This window comes from Littorina saxatilis, linkage group LG6 (assembly GCF_037325665.1).
Source record: "Littorina saxatilis isolate snail1 linkage group LG6, US_GU_Lsax_2.0, whole genome shotgun sequence".
Lineage (NCBI taxonomy): Eukaryota > Metazoa > Mollusca > Gastropoda > Littorinimorpha > Littorinidae > Littorina > Littorina saxatilis.
Window position 1 is genome coordinate 48,537,200 of NC_090250.1, and position 20,991 is coordinate 48,558,190.

The 20,991-nt window shown below is 43.1% G+C and overlaps 1 long non-coding RNA gene across 1 annotated transcript in view; it reads right to left on the reverse strand.

Moving 5' to 3' along the window:
- LOC138969409 (uncharacterized) overlaps positions 1 to 20,991 on the reverse strand; it is a 234,823-nt gene that overhangs the window by 147,498 nt on the left and 66,334 nt on the right. The gene's annotated exons all lie outside the window — the stretch shown is intronic.

A 20,991-nucleotide genomic window follows, 5' to 3' on the forward strand; every position in this document is an offset into this window, starting at 1 on the left:
ACACGCATATATTATGGGTTGAATGACTAAAAAAAAGTACAAAAAAAATAATAACTGGCAAATCGAGTAGCTCTAGATGAGTAGGGATGTGTCATTTTGCCCCACAATGCATGAGGTAAGTCATTTTTGTGTGTGTATATTTTCTGAGCAGAGTTCATCTGCTCTATGTCTTCTTTATCCATTTCAACGGCTCGTGAGCCGACTCTTCTCTATCGGGTAAGTCCCAGGTCATAGGGTATTAAATACATATACATGTACAACTTGAAATGTGCGTGTGGAGTCAGGATGACCATTGGTGAAGCTCTCTAAGCACCACGCCGTACTACTATACAGGCATGAGACCAAGGACAGGGCGGATGGTGGCGAGAGAGGTGAAGGGACGGGGAATGTTTACAGTGCCGTGTGCCCGGCTGTGAGCAGTGCCCGCCAATGTTTAGCTCAGGCACCGTCGCGGCAGACGCGCCCTAGTTCTATGCAGGAAAATGCAGCGCGCTATTCTGGCCATCTGGCCAATTGCCTAGTCAGTCTACGGAAAATGGCACCATAACCAAGGATTTATTGCTAAAGAATTTCTGTTTTCAGATTCATGTTCTGCTATGTTTGTAGTATGTCTGGTCAAAAATCGAGAAAAATATAATTATTTTTAAAAAAGTTATCAAGTGTGTTTGTCGGTGTGTATTTTGTCACAAAGCGATTCTACGTTTTTGACACCACGAACATCAAATATAACATGCAAGTCACAGTTTATGATTACAATATAAAAAAATGTCTAAGATATTAAAAATCAAAAGGTCAAGGTCATTGGGTCATAAGGTCAAATTTGTTGTTTATGCGTGAAGTGAAGGCTGTGTAATCATTTTCAGCAGCATAACGAATATTTTTTTTATACACGCACTAAAAACACACACACACACACACACACACACACACACACACACACACACACACACACACACACACACACACACACACACACACACAGAGGGGAAATTCCAAAGTAATTGGTACACAAGGTCATATTTATTGTTTTCAACTAAAAGTAGAATACTGTACTCATTTTAAACCAAACATCATCTTTGTGAAGGTTTTGTTCTAAAACATAAGTATTCCTGTACAAGATAATGTAAGCGCACTCAAGCAACATGTAAAAAGGCCACAAAGTTTGCAGTGTAAACTAAGAAAAGTAAGATGAATGATGTCAGGAAGTCGCTGGATAGTCTACCGCGTGACAAGGGAGCAGGGTATACAAAAGCAAACCATTCAAACACAAGCAATGAAACAACAAACGTAAACAAGGCTATTGATTAGATAAAGCATCACATAATCAAATAATCGACAACATTTTAAATTCAAAGCACATAACTCCAACATCATTACACAAACATTGCACAACATTCATAAACATTATTGACCAATAATGTATTCACAGCGTTAGTCATGCATTGGTCGACTGCAGACTGCAGAATTGAGCATCAAAGCAGTCATAAAACACTCAATGAATGCATTCACTGAATACAAATATCTGTGAACACATTCCGTAATCAGAAAAAAATCAGGAAACAACAGGAATGATAATAATTATGTCCCTTGAAAAACATCTCACAACATCAGTCACTGTCATAGAAATAAAGAAAGGCTCCAATACACATTTGTACATTCTCCAAAGAGCAATGCTAGTTGTTCTCTTAATCATCTGTCTGTAGAAAGGCCTGCTCAACATCGATCCGTCCTGCGTACATGGTGACCGGCTTGGAAGCTCTGGTAGACATCCTTGTGAGTTTCTTTCAGCTGCAGCATGTCCTGGAGATACAGGTGGAGGGATTTGGTGTAGAGGTTGTGCCCTGCTGCTGCCATGAAAGGCATCATTTCATGGACAGTGGACAGATGCAGGTCCCAGTTTCCTGTGCGTTCAGCTTTGAGGAACTTGCGCAGAATGTCAACCATGTCCATGTACTGAATCCACAGTGCAGCTGTGGGGTGGCACTTGAGGGTTTGCTTTTGGCGTTCTAGTTTTAGCTGAATCGATGCGATTGTCTCATCAACGCAAACTTCTCCTAGCGGGATAGCTCCACTCATCAACAAGTCCCACATGTTGGCTGCACGGGCAAGGTCCCCATCAGGCTCCTCACATGAGACAGGAGCATCTTCATTTGCTGATGGCGCGATATCATCCACTGTCCCCGCAATTTGCACATCTTCTGGTACATCTGTGCTATCAATTTCCTCAATGGAGACGTCACTTAGTGTCACATCCAGGTCTGGGAGTGGCAGAGAGATTTTGAACGTTTGTGAGGTCAGGAGTGCGTTCAGAGCCGAGTCAACCAGAAAGTGGCCTCTAACTGCTCGGGACACTGCCTTGCCTTGAAGCATGTAGTTGACAGCTGTTGGTGCATATGTCAGTTCTAGCACCTCCTGCAGACCGCTGCCCTCCATCAAACGTCCAATGCAGCCCAAAAAGCTCATTTCCATGTGAAAACCTTCAAGCCTTAGAACAATGGAGGCCAATTCAGCATCATCAGGTTTGTTGGCGACGATCTCATGGGCTTTCCAAAATAGGGGCTGGTCGAAAGTGAGCACTGGAGTCGAGCCATGTCTCTTTGCTTCCTTCGCCGTGAACAGCAGTGTAGAGTGAATGCAAGTCAGATCACCAGGGTTCATGTCGATCATTGGCAAGAAGAAAACGCTCGACTTACCAGGGTGACGGTCGTTGTGGACAGCCTGCATCGTTCCAGACCATGACGGTCTTGCAGGCTTCAGCGGCCACACCACCTTCCACAAGACATCAAGGTGTATAGATGGGTCAACAGCTCGCAGGTTTTCTAGTTCCCTGTATGTAGTGTTCCCAAAGTGAACTGCCTTTGACTGGAAATACACGATGTCAATTGTTCCCTTTTCTTTTGAATCTTTGGAGGTTACATCCAACCTAGGAATAGGCGTTGTTCGTCGTGTTCCAGGAGTTGTGGTAGCAATAATTCCCATACCATGGAAAGAATTGTATCCATCCAAGGTACAGGAATTGTGATCCACATTGTCAGCCACGTATTGTAGAATCACATTCTTGGCACATCCTGGAATATCTGTACTTTGGGACACAGCTGCATTTGCCTCAAATCTCTGCACCTCTGTGTAGGAAGACGAGAAGCCCATCGCATTCAACACATCGATCAGATATCGGGAGCCAAAATGGTGGTGCATTTGGACTCCAAGTCCAATTTGAAGTGGGGCGATGACAACCCTAGGTCGAGCTGCCTGGACAATTGCTTGTCCCACAGATGCAATTTTATTGTCAGCATCTTTTTCGCTGAAAATCAAACGCAGGAAAAGCTGAAGGGACTGGGGAACAAAGTCCAGGTTGTACGCCCCTGAAGAAATATCCTCTGATGTTGGATATTCCTTGTTTGTCGTTGCAGAAGCAGCTTTTATTTCATTCTTTATCAGTGCTGCAGCAGCTTTCACCAGCTTCAGTTTTTCACTTTCGTCGTCATTAGTCTTCGGAGAATTGTAGAAATCATGAAGAATGGATTTAGCTGTTGTGCGGAATGTTACAACATTAGACTTGCCCAGAATGTTCGCTATGATGATTTTTTCATCAAATCTCTCCAAGAGCTTTTCATTCATCCATTTGGTGGTGTAACCAACCCCTCCACTGAACTCTTGCATTTTCTGCACAAGCTCTCCGATGGTGATCTGTTCGTCATCGTGGTTAATGAGATATTCTGCTGTTTTCTCAAAAACTTCAAGTTTTTCAGTGTCCGGTGGTCTACCCACACTTCGGCTTGGAGCGTTTGTCAGTGCGTATGCACCTGGCTTGTCATTATAACGTTTGGGAATTGACAGACCAAGCGCTCTGAAGTTACAGTTATAAGTTATATGGTACACAGCATCTGCTGCATGCAGGTCTCTTGCAAATTCAAGCTTTCCCTTGACGATATCTGCCCACTCATCATTTCTTTCGTCACATTTTTTCAAAATTTCAGTTTGTAAAGATAATGTTCTGACTCTGTATGCCTCATCAGGTCCACGTGTTTTGGAAAGATTTACCCGAGTCCCACAGAAAAAGCAGCAACTTGCAAAGTCAAATCTGTGTTGCTTAGATCGTGTGCTTCGCTCTCCAAGCTCAGTCTTATCGGTATCTCTGTTTTGCTGTCTTAAGTCTTTCTCGATATTATTGTCGTTGGTGTAATCCCTTCGACACTCGATATGCACCCTTTGACCAACTGTAGGCTGAACGGTTCTGTTCTGTCTTCTCTGGCTCGAATCCTTGATTCCTGTATCAACAAACAAATAACATTGCTCACTACAAACTCTTTTTTATAGACATTTCAACAGAAGCACGCAATTTGTTAACCGGCTATGACCCCACACACTTGCTTTGATAAGTCTCACTGGATGACACCCAGTAATACAACAAACTACAAATACAGCACAACATGTAAAAGAACACCAAAGGGAAAAAACAACAAAAGAACAAAAACAAACAAAATAAAAAAGGACATAAAACAAACAAACAAACGTTATAGTATACAGAACACTAAGAAACTCAAATTTATCATAAGAATTGAAACAAATCAAGAGAGAGAACATACTTGCACATCCTTTCTTTCCCAGGGTATTAAACTCGACGTCACATGGTTCGTTGCATATTGGACAGGTTTTTAATGGATCATCCATTGTGGTAGCCTTTGAAGTGCTGCAAGTAAAATAGTTTTCATGAACACAAATTTGTAATGTTCAACATTGATAACAGCACCACCATTAAATACCACAATAATATATAGTGCGTCCTGCATGTTACTTATGTAATCAGTTGATTCTAGAGGAAAACAACTAAAACACATGAAAATAGGAATTTTGACTGGAATGTTCAGCCATACAAATCCTTGCTAAAAGAGAGTTTTTCAGGCGGCAGTACAGACAGTAAAACCTTCAGTTAAAGTATTTTATGGAATAGTCAAACCAAAACTAACCTTCATTGTTTTAAAGTTGTAGATGACCACAAATAAACGTCCATGCAGCTCTGGTGTATCACAAAGACTGAAGTGAAAAACTGCTTCAAATAATCAAACTGTGAAGATTCCAGCAAGATGGTATCAAAGACAGGTTGTGCTGTCAGACCAGAGTTGACTTCGCTAAGGCATTCGACAGTATCTGGCACACAGGATTACTATATAAGATGCAGGAGATAGGGATAGGAGGCAAACTACTGCAAGTTGTGCAAGAAATGTATAATAATGCAACCGTATGCTCAAAGACAGAAGTCGGCCTATCGCGGGAAATCACAGTAAGAAAAGGTGTTCTCCAAGGTAATACCCTAAGCCCAACACTGTTTAATATTTTTATTAATGACATAGTTGATAGCTTAAAAGACTGTGACTCCCCAACTGTGGATGAGGCTGGACTCGTTCCGGTGCCATGCCTAATGTATGCTGACGACATTGTTATTCTCTCAACTACAAAGAAAGGATTACAGGACAAACTCAACAGCCTCCATGAATACTGCAATAAATGGGGATTACAAATTAATCGCGAAAAAACAAAGGTGATAGTTTTCTCCAAGCACGAACCCATACTCCCCCTCTTCTTCAAAATTGGCGATGCCATAATCAATACTACAGACAACTACAAATATCTCGGCATCATATTCAATAAACGCGGAGACATGAAAATGGCACAGAACCATCTCTCCCGACAAGGGAGCAAAGCTCTGCACTCGCTCAAACGAGCAGTACGAACAAAGAACATAAGTGTCCCAGTAATGGCGAAACTCTTTGATACATTAGTTGCACCTATTCTGACCTTTGGCTCTGAAATTTGGCTCCCTTACTGCAAAGATATAAACTTAAAGGACACGCAGAACCTTGAGAATAATCTCCTTGAAAAATGTATAACGACTGTCCTTCCGCATGAAAACGTACACATGAAATTCTGCAAGCAACTTTTAGGAGTACACAGAAAATCAATGAATTTCCCAGTACTGGCTGAATTAGGCAGATTTCCGATCAGCACAAAAATATTGGGACAGATCATATCATTTTGGTTACACATCATGGAATCTGACCAACATGGGCTTCTTAGGCAAACTTACTCAAGCCTTCTCTCACAAGAACATAAAGAGGAAAATAAATGGCTCTTATTTGTACGCGAGTTCCTGACTTCCTCAGGCTTCAAACACGTGTGGCAAAACCAAAGCACAATACACCCGGCAAGACTGAAACACGCGCTAACAAAACATGTAGAAACTCAATTTGTCAGGCTCTGGAGGACAAAAAAAAGAAGGAAACTCCTCTAAACTACAGTTTTACAAGGGAGTGTCACACGACTACTCTCTACAACCCTATCTTTTGCTAACACAAGAACACAGACAGGCTATGAGCAAACTACGTATAAGTGCCCATGACTTAGAAATCGAAAAGGGCAGATACACGGGAACACCAAGGGAGGAAAGACTATGCAGAAACTGTGGAGTGGTGGAGGATGAACTTCACTTCCTTGATTCATGTACAATGTATGCTCATCTCAGGCAACAGCTATTACCGAATACTTCCACCGGCAGTGATGAAATAAGAGTCAGTTCTCTGTTTACTGACAGCGACATCCAAAGGCAATTGGCAAAATATGTGTACGATTGTTTTCAACTACGCAGATGCAATGCGTCTTCCGACTGTCCTCAATAACCTATGCTCATCTTCAGGTCCTCTTTGTTCACCCTGTTCCACTTGGTTTTGTATTACATGTATGTTATGTTTATATTGCTATTTTTTCCTGTACTTATGTATCTTGAATGTGTCAATAGGCTATGTGCTTTAATGACAATAAATTCTGATTCTGATTCTGATTCTGATTCTGATTCTGGTGAGAGCATCCGGCGAGCGCGCGGTCACGGCGATCAGATTACTGATAGCCAGCCTCCCTTACCCTCTATCCAGGAACCCCCTCATCCCCCCTCTTCCTGCTGCAGAATGGCAGGCGAGTGATGCCATGATCTCTCTGTATCGAACTTTTAATCGATCATATCTCGGCCGTGCGATCTTCAAATGGAGTCGAATTGTGTATGCATGTTAAGTGTTCCATGCTGAGCGCAGCCATTATAAAATAAATTCTTTAGGATTTAATCCTTAGTCTCCGGCAGTATGACTGAACAACAACTGTCGTCCTCATCTCTGAGGCAGACTGATACCAAGAGGTGTAAGTTACACCCGCCTTCAGGCTCAGGCATTTTCAAACGCTCGACTCAAGACTGAACACAGCCAGAGAGTAGAAGATCGTTGATGCAGCCACCAGACTAAATGCCCCACAACCTTCCTCCCCACTTACCGAGATTCCACTGCCCATGTCTGTGATTCAGGAGAGAGACGTGGTAAGGGGAGGCGACCGTTGACTGTAATTTATCTGCCCGTCTTGTGACGGGAGAACGTTGAGACAGCGCACCACCCAGGGCTGTCCCGCCACACCAACCATCTTTACGGCCTAATTAGCAAAAAGCAATTTACCTCCTTGCTATGCATTGCTAAACTACCCCACACAAACACTCAGGTCGATGTACGCACCAACCTGTCCGCAACGTCAACTAGGTTTGCTCAGATACCTTGTTGAGGGTGTCATGGTTTATTCACACAGATTAATAGACAATGTTCGAAAATAACTCTGTAGGGTTAGCACGGGCTGTGAAAGAGGGAATACTCTTGCTTTTATTGAGGCAAACTTTCCCACGTGACATTGTAGGCCGCCACTACCGAGGGGTCTGTCTCCGCACGTGGACAAGGAGTTATTTCCTGAATTCGTCTATTGGTTCTTCTGCGACTGACTTCTATTTTACACGTGAACGTCGACATGTTTTGAGACAATGGCTAGGCGTGGGACAGTGAGTCGATCTCTAGTCATCACCAAGTTAAAAATGTTGTTGTTGTTGTTGTTGTTGTTGTTGTTGTTGTTGTTGTTGTTGTTGTTGTTGTTGTTGTTGTTGCCGCTGCTGCTGCTGTTGGTGGTGATGGAGTGGGGTGGTGGTGGTGGTGGTGGTGGTGGTGGTGGTGTGCGACTGACGAAGGAAGAACAGCCTCATCAGCCAGGGTCCGTGACTGACTCAAGCCCTAGACAGGTGGCACGGTCTGTCCCCGAACAGCCCCACAACATTCAAGACAGTCGGGGGATAGAATAGCCCGCTTCAGTCCGCTCTTAGCACGGCAAAGAGAAGGTGATTAGCATTGGGATGGGCCAACTGCACGCCATTTTGATTTGTACAAATGTCTTCTGTCCGCTCCCCGCTCCTCTTCGTTCCGTCTTGGTGGGCGCGCGCCGGTCCTCCTGGAGCAGCAAGACGGTGGTGCGAACCTCATGACTTTCCTCCCGGGAAAAAAGGCTGTGTGTATGTTGAGGACGTCGGTCTCTGAGGTGTTGCGCTCTTCTGCTGGATGGGGCCTGCCTGATTATGTCGCTCTTCAGCACGCGATCTCTGTGTGTGTTGGGGGTGGGTTGAGAAGTGTGTGTGAGTCAGTGTGTTGGCTGTTTTTTTGGATGATGTGTGTGTTTGTGTGTGTGTGTCAATATGTCTGAGTGTATGTGTGTGTGTGTTAGTGTGTGTGTATGCGAGTGTTTGTGTGTTGGTGTGTGTGTGTGTGTGTGTGTGTTTGTGGGTGTGTGGACCTGTCTGTCTGTCTGTCTGTCTGTGTATTTGCATGTGCCGCTTTTGCGCGTGCTTGGCAAAGCGTGTTGTGTTTTCAGTACATGTAAGTAGAGCTGATGGGGTCTATGTCGACCAAAAGAGTGAGATTCCCTGTAGGTGGAGTTCCTGTAGGGGGATTCCCTGTATACAGGGATTCCCACAGGGTGAAATTTTTCAATAACACTTGCAAACCATACTCGAATTTCTAAGAAATATCAAACAAGTCGCGTAAGGCGAAAATACAACATTGTCAAGCTGTCGAACTCACAGAATGAAACTGAACGCAATGCAATTTTTCAGCAAGACCGTATACTCGTAGCATCGTCAGTCCACCGCTCGTGGCAAAGGCAGTGAAATTGACAAGAAGAGGTGGGTAGTAGTTGCGCTGAGAAGGATAGCACGCTTTTCTATACCTCTCTTCGTTTTAACTTTCTGAGCATGTTTTTAATCCAAACATATCATATCTATATGTTTTTGGAATCAGAAACCGACAAGGAATAAGATGAAAGTGTTTTTAAATTGATTTCGAAAATTTAATTTTGATCATAATTTTTATATATTTAATTTTCAGAGCTTGTTTTTAATCCAAATATAACATATTTATATGTTTTTGGAATCAGGAAATGATGTAGAATAAGATGAACGTAAATTTGGATCGTTTTATAAAAAAAACAATTTTTTTTTACAATTTTCTGATTTTTAATGACCAGAGTCATTAATCAATTTTTAAGCCACCAAGCTGAAATGCAATACTGAAGTCCGGCCTTCGTCGAAGATTCCTTGGCCAAATTTTCAATCAATTTGATTGAAAAATGAGGGTGTGACAGTGCCGCCTCAACTTTTACAAAAAGCCGGATATGACGTCATCAAAGACATTTATCGAAAAAATGAAAAAATATGTCTGGGGATTTCATACCCAGGAACTCTCATGTCAAATTTCATAAAGATCGGTCCAGTAGTTTAGTCTGAATCGCTCTACACACACACACGCACAGACACAAAGACACACACACATACACCACGACCCTCGTCTCCATTCCCCCTCTATGTTAAAACATTTAGTCAAAACGTGACTAAATGTAAAACTGAGCACAGTTTCCCACGTGCCTTGTTTCTCACTCTCCGTGTGGTCCACTTTCTACACCCCCCCCCCCCCCCCCCCCTTTTCACCCCAACCCTCACAGGATGTGAATTAGTCAGGGGAGACAATACATGATAGCAAAGGGGACATAAACATGGTGCTGACAGTGCTTTGTTTTGCCAGACCATCCGTGTTTCTTCCTGGCACGCTGCTCTCCCCTTCTCTCTAGGTCGTTTACTCCCGTCTGCAACATTTAGATGATTGCTCTCTCTGTCTCTGTCTCGCCGTGGAGAAAAAGCATATTCAGGGGTATGCGAAGCGAAGTGAGAGTGGGGTGGGGGTGTGGGGGGGGGGGGGAGGATCTGGGTATATTGGAATTAAGGGTGGCAAAATAAACTAGACCTACATCCAGTGTCAGTGACTAAGAGGAACAAAGATGTTGTTTATCTCCCTTGTCGCGCTCATTCAGGGACGGTAACTCTACACGCTATTGTCCCCCTTTACCTGTTGAGTGATCTGTTCGTGTGTCCTAGGTTTGACGCACGCACACAAAACACACATCATCGGCGTCGTGCGATGCTTGGTGTTGTCTTTGACATTGTCTTCTGAGTCATTGTACAGCAAGGTTTAGATCTAGTGTGTGTGTGTATGTGTGTGTGTGTGGGTGTGTGTGTGTGTGTGTGTGGCGTGTTTTTGTGTGCATTCATGTAGGGGAAGGGCTCCTAATATGGACCGGCTCCTAATATGGACCACCTCTTGATCTGACAAACTAACGGTGCTAGAGCGCTAAAAACAATTTCATTCGCTTTATTCACCCTCTCTGGATAACTTGCGCATGTCAAAACAGTTGCAGAAACACAAACCTTAAAACCGTTAGGCTTTTTATCTATTTTTCACTTTTGGCAGCGTTCACTCTAACTTTGACGCCTGAAACGGACTCGTTTCTGTCCACAGCCAAAGCTTTTATCACACAAAAATTGCTAAATATGACAGCTAAGACAGTATTTGTTACATTTTAGCAGTTTTGACCCCGAGTTTCTACTGCAAACAAAAAATAATAGCAAAATCTCAAAGTATGTGTGAGTCCCCTAATATGGACCACCTTCAACAAATCGAAAAAAATAAAAGCTAAAGGCTATTTTCATTAATTTATTAAGAAGCTTGCTGAAAATAACCTATAACTAGCCCTCGAGCTTTCAAAAAAATATATCAAATTGTCTTCTTTTCGCGGAATTTGATAATTTCACTTATTTTCACTCTGTTTTTGATATGCTTCTTTAGTTTCCTGGTGTGCTTCAAATAATGCTCTCATCAACCCGAAACAGATAAATCTAAAGCATATTTGAATTAGTCTGACATGCACAATAAGTTGTATCATGTTATTTTGAAGTATAGGGGGCTTTTGACAGTGATTCGTGAAGGCCGCTTCACTGGTCCATATTAGGAGCCTGGGCGCCTAATATGGACCCTTTGTGATTTTTTCTGTATTTAATTTTTGCTGAATGTCTATCAAAGCTATTTCACTCTAATTAGGCCTAACGGTTCACTTAAGAGAGAAGGACTACCAAAAAACCAAATGAAACTTCTTCGCAAGAAAACAAGCTAGTTATTAGCATGAAACAAAAAGTGGTCCATATTAGGAGCCCTTCCCCTACTCGCCTAAGAGAGTAAGAAAATTCGTACGTTGTTGTTGGAGGGATTAAGAAAGCAAGCAGCCATAGGAGAGAACTAATGATGTAGCCTAAGTACTGAGCTACAAGAGAGCAAACTCTGTACCTACACGACTGAGACAAACAAGCGATTGTTTCACAGCTTCAATGCCAAGATAAATAAAAACTTGACTAAATGTAAAAAAGAGAACAAAGAAGTTTTGCGTACTCACGCCCTGACAAGTCTGACCACAGACCAGCGCAATTTGCACGACGGAAATGACCGAACAAAAACAAATGCATCGTGAACACACGGCCAGTACCGTGTAACTGGCCTTGATACGGAACGATCCATCTGAAAGAGGGAAATCCAAACGCAATCCGCTTTGTTCGATTTTATGGGCTTGGACGATAGAGAAAAATAAGAAAAGCAAAAGCTGGAGTCCAGTCTGGACGAAACTGCTATCAAGAACGCAGAATTGATTTTTTCTGAGTTTTTTGTTGTTGCCGTAAGCGCCATGTTTATCAGAGCAGGAAACTCTTCCAGAGTGAGGCCCCTTCGTTGATGCATGTCAACAAGGATCAGATGTGCGAGAAGCGAAATTGTGCCGCAACTTCAGTTTTAGCTCGACACGGCGCTTACGGCAAAAAAACAAAACTCAGAAAAAATCAATTCTGCGTTCTTGATAGCAGTTTCGTCCAGACTGGACTCCAGCTTTTGCTTTTCTTATTTTTCTCTATCGTCCAAGCCCATAAAATCGAACAAAGCGGATTGCGTTTGGATTTCCCTCTTTCAGATGACTGAGATTGCCCCCCTTGGATCGTTCCGTATCAAGGCCAGTTACACGGTACTGGCCGTGTGTTCAAGATGAAACAAATGACGTCTAAGTCTGTTTATATCATGCATGCAGAGAGAAAGAAACAAGTCGCGTAAGGCGAAATTACTACATTTAGTCAAGCTGTGGAACTCACAGAATGAAATTGAACGTAGTCCGCCGCTTGTGCAAAAGGCAGTGAAAGTGACGAGCCTGTTTGGCGCGGTAGCGGTTGCGCTGTGCTTCATAGCACGCTTTACTGTACCTCTCTTCGTTTTAACTTTCTGAGCGTGTTTTTAATCTAAACATATCATATCTATATGTTTTTGGAATCAGGAACCGCCAAGTAATAAGATGATAGTGTTTTTAAATTGATTTCGAAAATTTAATTTTGATCATAATTTTTAAATTTTTTTAATTTTCAGAGTTTGTTTTTAATCCAAGTATAACATATTTATATGTTTTTGGAATCAGAAAATGATGAAGAATAAGATGAACGTAAATTTGGATCGTTTTAGATTTTTTTTGTTTTTTTTACAATTTTCAGATTTTTAATGACCAAAGTCATTAATTAATTTTTAAGCCACCAAGCTGAAACGCAATACTGAAGTCCGGCCTTCGTCGAAGATTGCTTGGCCAAAATTTCAATCAATTTGATTAAAAAATGAGGGTGTGACAGTGCCGCCTCAACTTTTACAAAAAGCCGGATATGACGTCATCAAAGACATTAATCGAAAAAAAGAAAAAAAGTCCGGGGATATCATACCCAGGAACTCTCATGTCAAATTTCATAAAGATCGGTCCAGTAGTTTACTCTGAATCGCTCTACACACACACACACACACACACACACACACACACACACACACACACACACACATACACCATGACCCTCGTCTCTATTCCCCCTCTATGTTAAAACATTTAGTCAAAACTTGACTAAATGTAAAAAGAGAATAATTTGTAAGCAGTTATATGAGAGTAATAATTAATATATAAGTAAACAGCAGTAGCAGAGTAACACTGAGTGTGCAGTCTGTGAGAGTAAGAAATAAGCAGCTAGAGAAGAGTAATATGTATGTATGTCACACGCTTTCCTTCTTTGCCACTACTAAAGCAAACGTGTGCAAGATTGTATGTTACACGCTTTGGAGCATGCGCAAGAACGGATTCAAACTTGAAATCGTCCCTCCAAAAGCCCCAAAATGCACACACGACTTTTATTTCTCCTGCTGCTGTCGTTTCTTCTCTTTACAAATTCTTCAACGCTGAGAATACTGAAAACGGCATCCCAGGCGACAGTACTGTTTCCCTACGCGAGTTTAGCTTCCCTTGGAAAGTGGCTCGCTCAGGAGGCCTGTTAGTCTGAAACTAGAAGGACAGAGTTCTGAACATAGATGACAAAGACCCCGAAAAGAACAAACATTTCGCGGATGCAGACACAGAAAGACGTCATGAAGAATGCGATGCTTCAAAAGATACAGACTGTGACGATGACTGTGACGTCATTCACATAGTTGTTCGTTCACTTCCGTCAAAAAGTAGATCTCTCCACAATGGCTGCTCCTGTGTTTAGGTTTGTCAAGCTTGAGTACGCAAAACGTGTTTGTTCTCTCCTCTGTTGAAGCTGTGAGACATAAATGCTATTCCGACTTGGTCGTGTGACAGAGTTTTCTTCCACACTCGATTAGCTGATGTCTAACTCAGCCTGACGGCTTCGTTAGACAATCAACGTAATCTCGTGTGGAAGAAAACGTCTGTCACACGACCAAGTCTGAATAGCAGGTAATGTTCAAAGCAATCCACCAAGACATTGCTAAAGTGTAGCACTTTTTGACATGATACCCAGAAAAATGGACGCAAAACGTCCCGTTTTTGACCGCTCTTGCGATCGACACCTGCATCAGTAGGAATAGCATAGCACGCAAAATACGCAAGGTAGCAAAACAAAACAATCTGTTCAGGGTAGATCATGGGTTTGACTTTCTTCTCGTATGTCAAAGTTGCAAAGTTTTGCCTATTGTGATTTTTTGGTCGATTTTTCATTTGGCCCTTCCGTCACAGTTTTTGTCTGGACGATTTTGATGGAACCCTTTCTTGAGCGGCGGTCACGTGATCCCTGTAAAAGAAATATTTAATCCAAAAGATGATCCTGAAGGTTAAAGGCACAGTGCGCCTCCCGTAAACCATCACATATACTGTCAGGCTTTTACACACAGTACAAACACCCTTCCATTTGAACGCTCACCAAACGGGAACATCCTAGGTGCCCTCCGTAAAGACGCGGCGAGCAATTTTCAAAGAATTTATTTTTGCGTGGTTTATCTTACCCCTGAGCCATTGTGAACCCGTGTGATCAAGTTTCCCTTTTTCACAATGTAGTCGTCAGTTAGTCATTTGAATGCGACTCGCTGTGAGCTTATCTGCAATAGCACGTTATTAAGTACCTCTGACTATGCACGAAACAAACGGCTGTGGTTCACAAGAACTCTAGCGATGGCTTTTGACTGTTCAGAGGAACTGGCGATAGGTATAAACCGTCGTCTGCTACGAGAACCACGACCTTGCGTGACCCTGCTTCCGGGCTTATCTTTTTTCAAACTTTCAAACTTCGAATTGTACTGATCTTGTCTTGATGAAAAAAGAATTCTTTTATGATTTAAGAATGTTTGTGTAACAAGCTGTCAATTTATTACTTAGATTTTAAAAGTTAGGTCTAGCGCCAAAACGCACCACGGTCCGATTGTCTCTGACACAATCCGCAAAATTAATTCTTTGAAAATTGCTCGCTCTTTACGTAGGCACCTAGGATGTTCCCGTTTGGTGAGCGTTCAAATGGAAGGGTGTTTATACTGTGTGTAAAAGCCTGACAGTATCTGTGATGGTTTACGGGAGGCTTACTGTGCCTTTAAGTGAACGGCCTTAACTGGCATATAAAGTTTAAATGAAATGACACGGGAATGAATGCTTTAATGTGGGTTTGAAATATGTTGCAATAATGTTTTGGCCAAGTTTATATCGAATGAGAAAGCTGAATGCCTGAGAAAGCTGAACGTGTTGCACCGTACGTAGCTACAGAAAAACTAGAAGCATCACGCAAAGGCAGTTAGCTACAAATACCATCGTAACGTTAACGATGCTCATATACGGCACTTGAGTGATTCCAAAGCAAAGCCAGACAGGGGTACCTAACGCACTCCGTCTTGACTGAACGGGACTTGTGGGAGTTTTCGCTTTCCCATTCGCCAGTATCCATCAAACCATTACGGAAGCATAAACAAACAGAAAATATCAAAGCCATTTTCCTAATTTCAAAATCTCGTGCGCCGGAACATCAGAGTGAACATGAACGCTGCCAGAAATCCCTTCCCAGGGAATCGAGCGAGGTGACAGAATTGCGCACGGCACTGCTCATGAATATTTATAGGCGCGCGATGTCGTGTCAAATCCAAGTCAATCCAAACAACTATTTTCCATAAGTGCACATCATGTCGATTTCATGTTGCGAGTGTGGGCAAAAAGACACTAGGGATGGTGGGGTGGCGTTTACGTTCAGAGAGGTGGGGATGGGGGGTAGGGGGGGGGGGGGTGATGAAGAGGGAGGGTAGTCAGTCTGAGGGTCGAGAAAGGGGGGTGGGGTCGGTGTGGCCGTTCAGAATTTTTGAGCGAAAACAGTTTTTGAAAATGTGGTCTATAGCAACAGATGTCAGAGGGAGAGAGAGAACTGAAGAGGAGGGGGGAGGGGGGAGGGGGGAGAGAGAAGTGGGAAAGAGATGTTTGTAGAGTAACTTGAAAGGGGTGGGGGTATAACGGGGAAACTGGAAAGCGAGGGAGATATGGAGAAGGAAGAAAAAACGTTAATGAAAAAATGAATAAAAATAAAAATAAAACACTTTAACTAGTACGTACACTCTTCAAAAAAAGTTGAGGATCACTTTTTTACAAGCACGCCACACAAAACAGACAAGACCGAATTCTTTCTTTTTTTTTAATTATATAATTGAACAACCAAGTAGTAATGACAAACAAAACAAAGATCGAACGCGGCAGCGACAATTTAGCTAGAGTGTGTCAAACGTGACAACCCTCGAAAATGGAATTCACAACAATGTGAATCAGTGTCAATAACGCGTGTGCCCTCCGTTGTGTCCCAGGCATTCAACACATCGTTGGCGCATGGAGTGGATCAGGTTGCATATGAATGCTCTGGGAACTCCATTCCACTCCTGCTGGAGCCATTGCAGCAGTTGACCCAGATTGGCAGGAGGGTGATGTTGCTGTACCCGACGACAAAGCTCGTCCCACATGTGCTCTATGGGGTTCAGGTCCGGGCTGTTGGCTGGCCACAGCATCCTGTTGACCCTGGCCTGCTGGATGAAGGTGTTTACAGCTGCAGAGCGATGGGGAGGTGCGTTGTCATCCTGAAGAATCGCACGAGGGCCGATCGCTGGAACGACCAGAGGTTGCAGGATCTCATTCTGGTAGCGGACACCGGTCAAGTTGCCCACTACATGGTACAGAGGTGTCCTTAGACGTGTGCTGATCCCTCCCCAGACCATCACAGAGCCTCCGCCAAAACGCTGTCGTTCCAGAACAGCGCCTTCTGCGAAGCGCTCTCCGCGACGCCTCCACACTCGGATGCGACCATCAGCAGGTTCCAAGCAAAAGCGGGACTCATCTGTAAACAACAGCCCACTGCTGACGTTGCCACCTCACATGTTGAGTGCACCAGGCTCGGCGAGCTGCTCGGTGATTAGCAGTCAGGGTTGTTCCTCGGACTGGACGCCTTGCACGCAAGCCAAAGTTGTGTAAGCGGTTTCGGATCGTCTGACCACTAACAACAGTGTTGGTGGTAGCTTGTAGGCGTTGCCTAGTGTTGTTTGCCGTAGCCATTCTTTGTTGCATGGCCTGCCTCTGAATGAAGCGATCCTCTCTTTGTGTGGTGACTCTGGGCCGACCAGAACGTTGTCGCTCCTGCACTCTTCCAGTTGCGTGGAATCTCTGTTTTAGTCTGATGATGACAGAGGGAGCCACTGCAAGCCTCTGGGCCACTTGCCTGGCAGCAACACCGTCTTGTAGCCATCCTATTGCCCTTCCTCTATCCAAATCGCTCAGTTTTCTTCGTGGGGGCATGTTGCTACTGTGCATAATTGTGTCAGCGTGTCAACCTTTAAACACAAGCTGGTGAGCGATGTTCATAGCCAGGACCCTGTTGTAGCACGTGCATCATGGGGCTCTAAAAAACACCCTTTTTCTTCCAAAATGCAGAAGCTTCTGAGAAGTCCCACAAAGGAAAATAACTCTGCCTGCCAAACAAAATTCTAGGTCAAGACTCATTGTTCATTTGTTAATTGAAACACATTAATCTTTTAATTATTATGTCGATGTTTAATTTTTTGGCAATTTTTTATAATTAGATCCGTTTTTTCAACCGATCCTTAACTTTTTTGAAGAGTGTACAATCGGTGTCTGCCTGGGAAGAGGGGGCGAGGGAGAGAAAGGGAGCACAGAAAAACAGATACAAGTCAGAGAAAGAAGAAAGATTTAAAAAAAAAAAAAACTAATGAAGAGACTGAGGAGAAAAAAACAAGTCGCGTGAAGCGAAATTAATACATTTAGTCAATCTGTCAAACTCACAGAATGACACTGAACGCACTGCATTTCAGGAAGACCATGCTTCGCGGAAACTCCGCGACCGAGACTGAAAGCGCTGACACACAATGATTCATGTGAAAAACGTAGCTGATCACTTGAAGTGACTAGCTAGTATAACGCAGTAGCGTACAGCGCGTACCGCGCTTTTCTGTATTCTTTTCAACTTTCTAAGCTTGTTTTCAATCCAAACATATGCTAACATATCTACATGCTTTCGAAATCAGGAAATGATAAAAAATAAAAATAAAAAAAATAAAAAATATAAAAAAATAAGATGAAATAATTTTTGGATCGAGTACTACAATTTTAATTTTAATTAGAATGTTCAGATTTTAATAGTTTCCAAGCTGAAATGCAATCCCGTAACTGGGCCAAAATGTCAATCAATTTGATCAAAAAATGAAGGTGTGACAGTGCCGCCTCAACTTTCACAAAAGATATTTATCAAAACAATGAAGAGGAAAAAAAACATATAGCTGGGGATATTATTCACAGGAACTCTCATGTAAAGTTTCATGAAGATCGGTCCAGTACTTTTCTCTGAATCGCTCTACACAAACATGTATACACACACACACACACACACACACACACACACACTCTCGTCTCGATGCCCCGTCTATGTTAAAACATTTCGTCAAAACTTGACTAAATGTAAAACGAAGAGAAAGATTGAGATCAAAGATAGGGATCGCAGACTATTCTAGAGACTGAGAAATAAGGATGGAAGGACGCAGGCAAAAAGAGAGAGAGGGAGATAGTACGTGTAAGTCGACAAAACGGGGGGTTGGGGGGGGGGGGGAGGCGGAAGGGAGAAGGGGAGTGTGGGGGGAGGGTCCAAAGAAGCCCATGGGGCAGTGCTGGCCGTCCTGTGGTCATTGATCGCCTTGGGGTCGATTCACGGCGCTGTCAGATAACTGATCATGCATATTTCCTGACAACTCGCTTCTTCCTCCTGTACCCGACCCTCTCTGCCTGATCACTACCTACTTGATGCACATCGGCCATGCTGGCTGTCTGCGCCCAGCCTCACGAAGTTTTATCGTGTCGTTCCTTTTTTTGGCGTCTGTGTTGTTGTTGTTGTTGTTGTTGTTGTAGTTGTTGTAGTTGTTGTAGTTGTTGTAGTTGTTGTTGTAGTTGTTGTAGTTGTAGTTGTCGTTGTTGTAGTTGTTGTAGTTGTTGTTGTAGTTGTAGTTGTAGTAGTAGTTGTTGTAGTTGTTGTAGTTGTTGTAGTTGTAGTTGGTTGTCGGTTGTCGTCGTTGTCGTCGTTGTCGTCGTTGTTGTCGTTGTTGTTGTTGTTGTTGTTGCCTGCTTATTTTTGTGTATATGAGTAGTAATTAAGAGTCTTTTTAAAGGTACCCGGTTCCTCCTCGCGTAAAGGATCATGTTGACAACCATGGGATGGGAATACTGTGCCGTTCAACTTCCACTTGTGTTGAGTGTTCGAATGAGACCTGCTAGTTCCTTTTCCCCTTGGCACGTAAACCATCATGTCAAGTAATCCAGGTGAGAGTTCAGTGGGTTATGGTTACTAGTCGTAACACGCAAATTCCAAGCATGCACCCCCCGAAATCAGAGTACGGCTGCCTAAATGGCAGCGGGAAAACTGACGGCCATACACGTAGATACCGGCTCGTATCATATTAAAACATGAGTGCAGGCGTGGGAGGGAGTTTCAACCCACGTTCTGTGCATGAGAGTGGGATTCTTTTGCTGAATTCATTTTGCAGATTGACACAAGAAAAAGAAGAAACAAGTCGCGTAAGGCGAAATTACTACATTTAGTCAAGCTGTGGAACTCACAGAATGAAACTGAACGTTGTCCGCCGCTAGTGCAAAAGGCAGTGAAAGTGACGAGCCTGTTTGGCGCGGTAGCGGTTGCGCTGTGCTTCATAGCACGCTTTACTGTACCTCTCTTCGTTTTAACTTTCTGAGCGTGTTTTTAATCCAAACATATCATATCTATATGTTTTTGGAAATCAGGAACCGACAAGGAATAAGATGAAATAGTTTTTAAAACGATTTCGGAAATTTAATTTTAATCATAATTTTTATATTTTAAATTTTCAGAGCTTGTCTGGGGATATCATACCCAGGAACTCTCATGTCAAATTTCATAAAGATCGGTCCAGTAGTTTACTCTGAATCGCTCTACACACACACACACACACGCACAGACAGACAGACACACACATACACCACGACCCTCGTCTCGATTCCCCCTCTATGTTAAAACATTTAGTCAAAACTTGACTAAATGTAAAAAACTCACTCTGCACAGAGAGCAGCAGGGCCGCTGTTCATTTGTGGTTCGTGAGGATGATGATGATCCTCTCATTTGTTCCATGTGAAAGCCTTCACAGAACTGTGGTGGGAAACATCGGTAAAACGAAAATAAGTGTAATGTCAGTTCGCTGGAAGTGAAACTAATCAAGTTCTCTTGACTTGACTTGACTTGTCTTGATTTGACTCGATCAGAGGTGAGGTTCTGTTCACCGTTCAACAACAACAAAAATCTCATCAACAATACTTGTTGTTCTGTCTCCTGTACCCGCCCCCCCCCCCCCCCCCCCCAAAAAAAAAAAAAAAAAAAAAAAAGCACTGACTGATTTGTGACACACAATCCACCCCACCCCCCTCCTGAGTCTTGGTGCTATTCATCAAGTTGTGTGGTTATGGGTGTGTGTGTGTGTGTGTGTGTGTGTGTGTATAAACTACACGGGGGCTCTTTCTTAATGAGGTATGACACAGGACCCTGAGGCCCTGGCACACCAGAGGCAGAGTACTGCCCGAGGCAAAGATTCACGACAGGACCCTGATCTAAGGGAGGGAACTACGTTGTGATCTTCTTTCGTCCGGGTGTTTTCTCCCTTAAGTTGAGCCACAATTATTATAAGTGAGGGTTTGTGTGCCTGCTTGGCTAACAGAAAAAAAATTGCTGCGGTGTTGTTGTTTTTTGTTTATTGTTTTGTTTGTTTGCAGCATTGTTGTGCATTTAATTGACACTATTGTTGCTTTGATGTCTCATGCCGCATATATCGCTCATCCTGGAGTGAATGCATAACTGTTTGTTTGTTTGTTTGCTTAACGCCCAGCCGACCACGAAGGGCCATATCAGGGCGGTGCTGCTTT